Source organism: Acomys minous (assembly GCF_964271855.1).
Source record: "Acomys minous genome assembly, chromosome: 12".
NCBI classification, from domain to species: Eukaryota; Metazoa; Chordata; class Mammalia; order Rodentia; family Muridae; genus Acomys; species Acomys minous.
Window position 1 is genome coordinate 65719615 of NC_140493.1, and position 7500 is coordinate 65727114.

At 44.5% G+C, this 7500-nt stretch overlaps 1 long non-coding RNA gene across 1 annotated transcript in view; it reads right to left on the minus strand.

Moving 5' to 3' along the window:
* Positions 1 to 2363: 2363 nt before the first annotated feature.
* Positions 2364 to 7500, minus strand: part of LOC311580094 — a 23620-nt gene continuing 18483 nt past the window's right edge. The window contains exon 2 of the long non-coding RNA XR_014773353.1: positions 2364 to 2784. This is a non-coding gene — a long non-coding RNA (uncharacterized lncRNA). The remainder of the gene's footprint in view (positions 2785 to 7500) is intronic.

The window sequence follows — 7500 nt, forward strand, 5'->3', positions numbered from 1 at the left end:
TTTTTTGTTTTGTTTTGTTTTTTCCTTTTTGAAGATTTCTTGACTATTACGTATACAGTGCTCTGCCTGCATGTACATACACCAGCAGGCCAGAAGGCATCAGATCACATTATAGATGGTTGTGAGCCACCATGCATGTTGTTGCTAGGCAGAACAGTGTCCTTAACCTCTGAGCCATCTCTCCAGCCCCAGCGTTCACTATTCACAGCATATCTGCCTCTCCCTGTCTCCCATCTGACATCCATAAAGTCCTACTGATAGCTCTTGCTGAGATACTTAATTCTTTCTTTCCTTCTTTCTTTCATCTTGTGTGGCCCCTGTTTTATCACACATGAATTCTGTTCATACTTTTATTCATTCATTCATTCTTTCATTTATTTTGTACTCATCTCTACGGTTATTTATTTATTTATTTTTTGTTGTTGTTGTTTCTGTTTTTTGAGACAGGGATTCTGTGTAGGCTTGGCTGTCCTGGACTCACTTTGTAGACTAGGCTGGCCTTAAACTCACAGCAATCTGCCTGACTCTCCTGGGATAAAAGAAAGCCCTGCGCCGCCACCCCCTGGCTTTCAGTTATTTCTTTGAGTCAAGGTCTCTCCCTCTCCCTTTCCCTCTCCCTCTCCCTCTCCCCCACGCCCCCCTCTCTCTCTCTCTACTCCCCGCACTCCCACCCCACTGTATGCCCATAGTGCTGAGTATAGTAGAATCATACTGCTTTTGTGGACTGGTTAGAGTCACTGCTGCATTACTAATAAATAGAATCAGTACTGATGACTAATAAACATTGGTCTCCATTTGTCTGTCTGTGCCTCCCCTATCTATCTATCTATCTATCTATCTATCTATCTATCTATCATCTTTGTATTTATGTATTAGTGTAGTATGGAGGCTACATCTTTGTAAGAAAATTAGCTTATCAGCAGATCACGCTCTGTGGAGATCAGGTTGAAATTTAAGAGTTCTGTCTCTGTTAATCTCCAAGTGTTAGGATTAAAGGTATGCACCACCATGCCCTGTCACAGAGATCTGCTTGTCTCTGTCTCCCGAGTGCTGGGATTAAAGGCATGTGCCACCGTGACTTGTTTAATTGTTTTATTCTAATTTTAGTAAAAAAATTTTTAAACATCTCAAACAAAAATTAATCAGGAAAACAAGAAAATTCTAAGTCCTAGGTAGTTAACTACATTCCCTAGCCTAGTTTAGAAATCTATCAGCCTCCTAGTTCCGCCTCTCCAACTAGCCACGTGTCTGTAGCCATCTCTGTTCTGTAGGAGTCAAGCCCACAGATAACTAGGAGCAGTTTCTGTAAAATTATCTGGCCCAAGGAAATATTAGCCCTGGACTTGTTTAGTTAGTTGGATCTAAGCTGGAAACTCTCAGCTGTAAATGTTTGTTTCCAAGGACAAAACTAGTTTATATCTCTTATTTGAGCACCTAAAATTTTTTAGAAATATTTCAAGTAAACATTAAGCAAATAAACAAGAAAATTATAAACACCTTGTAGCTAAGGAATTTGGAATTAACTCTATTTGCTAGACCAATTTGAAAAACTGTTAGTCACTTACAAGCAAAAAAATTAAGCAAGAAAATTCTAAGTTTTAGGCAATAAACTCTATTTCTTAGACCGTGCTTTTTCAACTTGTCACATGTTTGCAGCCATGCCTGTTCTATAAGAGGCAAGCCCCACAGGCAGCCACTGTGTCTGGGTCCAGGCCCTGGAAAGGGCAGGCCTGCTCCTGCCTCAGAGGCAATACTCTTACTGTCTCATAGGCTGTGTGTGCCATGTTGTGCTGCACTGTTTTAGAAAATTGGCCAGCGAGTAAAGCTTAGCCCTCTTTCAAGACATAGAAAAATGAAACAGTATTTTAAAAAGTTAAACAAATTTACAGACATAGACATAAAATTTGACATGACGATTATAAAGCAATACCCGAGTTCCCTGTGTCCTGAAGGACTGTTTGAATCTCTGTAAGAAAAGCTAATGCTTACAAGGGCTTTTTTAACTCTAACTCCTCTTTCCCTGAGAAAAATTTTAAGGTGGCGAATAAATTACGCCTCCTTTGAGAGACTTTAACCCATCTTATTGACAGAGATGAACTCTTACCTAAGTGCGGAGAGGTCCTGTGAGCAGCAGGCCCGCACCCGAGACGATCGGAGGTACTTTTGACCTCGACGAGAGACTTGACCGCGGCGTTTCTGAATTATTTCCCATGAAGGGTCTCTCTCGTGGTAGAGGGCTCGTACCTCGTGGCCACGTTGGGCGCCACTTGTCCCGTCCAGCAGGACCAGTAATTACGGGGTCGCGAGGGGAGCCATACCTGAAAAGATGGGACGAGAAAGAAGGAGACGAGACCAAGTAGAACTCCTATCAAGGTCTGTTTATTGAATCAAAAGCAAAAGCTTATATGGGGTGGAAGCAGGAGCCAAGCAGTAGGGGGTCTGAGAATGCCTCCAGGTGATCTCAGCAGGGGAACATCCTGTGGTTCATCTTGAAACAATTCCTATCTTACTTTAGCTAACTATCTCTTGGAAAGTCCCGAGCCAACCCGGCTAAACAACATCTGCAGAGGTCGAAAGGAGGAGGTTATCCCGAGGTCGAAAGGAGGAGGTTATGCAGAGGCTGAAATAAGGAAGTTATGCAGAGGCTGAAATAAGGAAGTTATGCAGAGGCTGAAATAAGGAAGTTATGCAGAGGCTGAAATGAGGAAGTTTAGCTTTGGAATGGGGCATCAGAATTTTGCCTCAGCCAGTAGATTCTTTTAGCCTTGAATGACCCTGGGCTGGCTCCGGACAGTTAATTTAAAAGTTTATTTTCAATTAAAAATATTTATTCATTATTATGTGTACAGTGCTTCATCTGCCTGCGTGTATGCCTGCACGCCAGAGGAGGACATTAGATCAAATTATAGATGGCTGTGAGCCGCCGTGTGCTCGCTGGGAACGCATCTCAGGACCTCTGGAGGGGCAGTCAGTGCTCTTAACCTCTGAGCCACCTCTCCATCCAGCTCTTAATTTTTGTTTTTTGTTTTCAGAGAGTGAGTTAAGCCTTTATGTGGTTTGTCTTTTCATGGAGTGAGGGAACTGTGTAGATCAGAAGAGGCTTCCCTATAATTCTGTACATGCACATTGGGGTTAAGTTCTGAAACCAGAACTTAAAGAAGCCAGCTCTGTGTGGTCCTGTAGGCCTTGAATCCCATAGCTCTGAAGGCAGAGGCAGGTGAAACTCTGTGAGCTGGAGGCAGGCCTCATCTAGTTAGGGATTTCCATGGTTACACATGGGGTATGGAGACTACACTAAATAAAGGACCAGTTTATCCTTGATAGATAGCTGAATAAAGACTTAAATATGTACTTGGAAAAACCAAACACAGAAGTCCACCTCTCTCTGCTGTGATTACATGAGGAAACTATGATGCTTGGCCTCCATTTGTCTTTCTGTCTGTGTATCATCTATCTATCTACTTATGTACTTACTTATCTAAGGTTTTTGGAGATAGTCTCTCTCTCTCTCTCTCTCTCTCTCTCTCTCTCTCTCTCTCTCTCTCTCTCTCTCTCTCTCTCTCTCTGTCTCTCTCCCCTCTGGCTGTCTTTGAAACTGATGTGTAGATCGACTTAGGTTGGAACTCCCAGGACTACCTAGAAACTTTCTTGGAGATAAAGAGCTGAAAGGACCAGCATGGTTGCACACGCCATTCATCCCAGCACTTGGGAGGCAGAGGTAGGTGGATCTCTGTGAGTTTGAGACCAGCCTGGTCTAAAAACTGAGTTCCAGGACACCCAAGGCTACCCAGAGAAACCCTGTCTCCAAAAACCAATATAAATAAGTAAATAAACAAATGAAATTAAAGGAAGCAGGGCCTGGTGGTGCATGCCAGGACAATTAATTATATCTGCTTTATTTTTTTTTCTTATGACTAATGCAATGAAAAATTTAAATGATCAGTGCATTGCTGCTACCAGGCCTGGCTCTTTCCTTCCTTTCTTCCTTCCTTTCCTCCTCCTCCTCCTCTTCCTTCTCCTCATTCTAATATATATATATATTTTTCGAGACAAGGTTTCTCTATGTTAGCCTTGGCTGCCCTGGACTCGCTTTGTAGACCAGGCTGGCCATGAACTCACAACGATCCGCCTGCCTCTGCCTCCCAAGTGCTGGGAGTAAAGACGTGCGCCACCACTGCCCGGCCATTTCTTTATTGCAATATCGTCCTTTCAAACTGTAATTGAATCGCCCACCCCAACCCCACTTTGTAGACCTGGTTGGCCTCACAGTTCTGCTTGACTCTGCCAATACTGCCGTAAATTTCCCTACTTTGGAAAACTTTCATCTTATCTGTGAGATCACTCGGCTTATGATAAAAACAAACAAACAAACAAAGAAAAAAAATCAGCCAAGACTACACAGAGAAACCCTGTCTCAAAAAAAATTGTCCCTTACAGCTGTGCATATAATCCCAGGACTCTGGGACACAGAGGCAGGTGGGTGATTAGATTTTTATTGGCAGGGGTTGGGGGTGGGCTCTCTGTGAATTTGAGGTCTGCCAAGGATTTTACACAGAGAAACCCTGTGTGGGGCAGGGGAGGGGGAGGGGGAGGAGAGGAGAATTGTCTCTTGGTTGAGGCCCCTGCAGCCCCACCCCACTAGCTAGCACAGCAACAAAGGGTGTGTCTCTGATCTGCAGAGCCTGGAGGGATGCCTGTCCTGAGGAGTTTATTTCTGCTGTTTTGCAGCATTCCTTGCTCTGCTTGTTGCCCTTGTGGTCTTCACACCCCCTCTTGATCTATGACTTGTACGAAAACTCGAAGGGGGCAGTATCATTGGCACGAACAACAAGAAATAGTGAGTGCTTGATCTTTTTCAGGTGTTGCTGCTAGAGCACATTCATGATTTGACCACCACCCTTGGAAAGAATTTAGAGATTCCGGCATGGTGGCACACACTTGTCTCTAAAGCAGGTCCAGGAGAGCAAAGGATACACAGAGAAACCTTGTGTCGGAAAACCAAGATAAAAAACCAAAAAACCAAAAAGAAAAAAAAAAGGAACAACCAAATAAACACAGGATAAAACTCAGAGATGTAGCCGGGTATGGTGGCACATGCCTTTAACCCCAGGACTCTGGAGGCAGAGGCAGGCGGATCGCCTACAAAGCAAGCCCGGGACAGCCAAGGATACAAAGAGAAAACCTGTCTCGAAAAACCAAACCAACCAAACAAACAAAAGAACTTAGAGATGTAGATTGTTAGCAATGACGACTGCCCTTACAAAGAATTTGGCTTAGCAAGTTTGAGGTTTAGGAAGAGGTACACTCTTAACAGCCGAGCTACAGACTTTTTGAGGCTTACAAGCAAAAACAGTGCCTTGACTACCACTAGCTGACATGACTCCGTCATGGAAGCTGGACTTCTAGGGGATTGATTTCTTTTTTTTTTTTTTTTTTTTTTTTTTTGGCTTTTTAGAGACAGGGTTTCTCTGTGTAGCCTTGGCCACCCTGGACTCACTTTGTAGACTAGGCTGGCCTCGAACTCACAGCGATCCGCCTGCCTCTGCCTCCCAAGCGCTGGGATGAAAGGTGTGCGCCACCACACCCAGCTGGGGATTGATTTCTTACTGCTATTTTTTTCCCTCAGCTTCCTTGACATGATTTGATAAAAATTGTTAATGAGTAGATAGGCACTTTGGGGATTTAAACTAGAAATGGTTGGTTAAATGCATGATTCTTTTAGGATTACACACACACTCCTTTAAAAATAATTAATACAAAACAATTCATTTTGTCTTTGTAACTGCATTCATTGGAGCTTTTCATGTTTCATCCAAGTGTGTGTGTGTGTGTGTGTGTGTGTGTGTGTGTGTGTGTGTGTACAGAGTGGGGGGAAGGGGGGGAGAGAGAAAGAGAGAGAGAGAGAGAGAGAGAGAGAGAGAGAGAGAGAGAGAGAGAGAGAGTAGGCTCAATTTTCATTTTTATTTCTTTTTTCTTTTTCTTTTTTGGTTTTTTGAAACCGGTGTGAGCCACCATGCCTGGCTGAGCTAAATTTTATTAACAATTATATTTTTATTATGAACCACCAGACTAACCCAGACGAGATGAAACAGAGATTGAATGAATGAATGAAACCTTCTGTTTATTAGTTCCCAGGAACGATTATCCCAGTGCTGTCAGCAGGATTTCTTCTGCTGGCACCTGGAGCCCTTGAGCGGTTCTCTGTAGGAACGTTTCCAAGAGGAGCAATGAACAGCCAAAGGACCCCACGTCTCCAAAGATGCCCCTGCACACACTACCCTCCTGATTTTGGCTCACATTTATATCTCCTCTTGGAATTTTTTCAAGGAGGTTTTTCAGCTGGTTGGTAACAACCAAGCTCCCCAACAAGATGCTTCTTCTTCTTCTTCTCCTCCTCCTCCTCCTCCTCCTCCTCCTCCTCCTCCTCTTCTTCTTCCAACGGAAGTTAAGACAGGGTTTCTCTGTGTAGCCTTGGCTGTCCTGGACTTACTTTGTAGGCCAGGCTAGCCTCGAACTCACACTGATCTGCCCACCTCTGCCTCCCGAGCACTGGGATGAATGGCAGGCGGGCGCCACCAAGCCCGGCTAAGTGTTGGATTTCTGTTTTGTTTTCTGTTTTCTGTAAAGTCAAGGGTCCCTCTGTGTAGTCGTGGCTGTCCTGGAAGTCACTCGGGAGACCAAACTGGACACAGACTCAGAGGTTCACTTGCCCTCACCTCCCAAGGGCTGCAATTTTGTGTTTGTGTTTAGGTGTTTGCTTGTTTTCAGTGGTAACGTTTCGATGCAACAGCCCTGGCTGTCGTGCAGCTTGCTCTGCAGACCAGTCTGCCATTTTGCTTTGGTTTGTCTTTTCTGTGAAGTGAAGGGCTTCACGTTTAGAGTCAGATTTGGTGCAGGCAGGGCCATACCTAATATGCCGTGGCTTTCTCAGAACCCTCTCTGTGTATGCCAGGCTCGCCTCCGATTCGGAGCGACCCACCAGCCTCTGGCCCCCAACTGCTGAGATGAGAGCCGTGGGCCGCCACAGACAGGTTGCTTGAATTCAATGTTTTATCTTGCTGTCTGGCTGGGTTGAGTGAAAAAGAACCTGAAGTTAGATCAAGGTCATCACCCCTCCCTCAGCCTTTGACTGAACTCCTTATCTCTTAACTACTTTCCAGTGAAACCTTAGTTTCTCCTTGGAGGTGAAGAGGCCTCCGTGGCTGGTGTGGAAAGTCAGCCGTTTTCAGGTGTCACAGGGAAATGCTCATTTGGATTTTGGTTCCCCCTCCCCCTTCCCCTCCTCAGACAGGATTTCTCTGAGTAGTAGTAGTACTGGAATCACTTTGTTGATCAGTTTGGCCTCAAACTCACAGTGATCTGCCTGCCCCTGCCTCAGCAGTGAGTGCTGGAATTAAAGGTGTCTGCCACCACCATGTCCAGCTGGGTTTTGCTGTGTTTTATTCTAACAGATGGTGTTATTCTCTTTATATAGCCTGTATTGTGTCTGTTTTGTTTTTT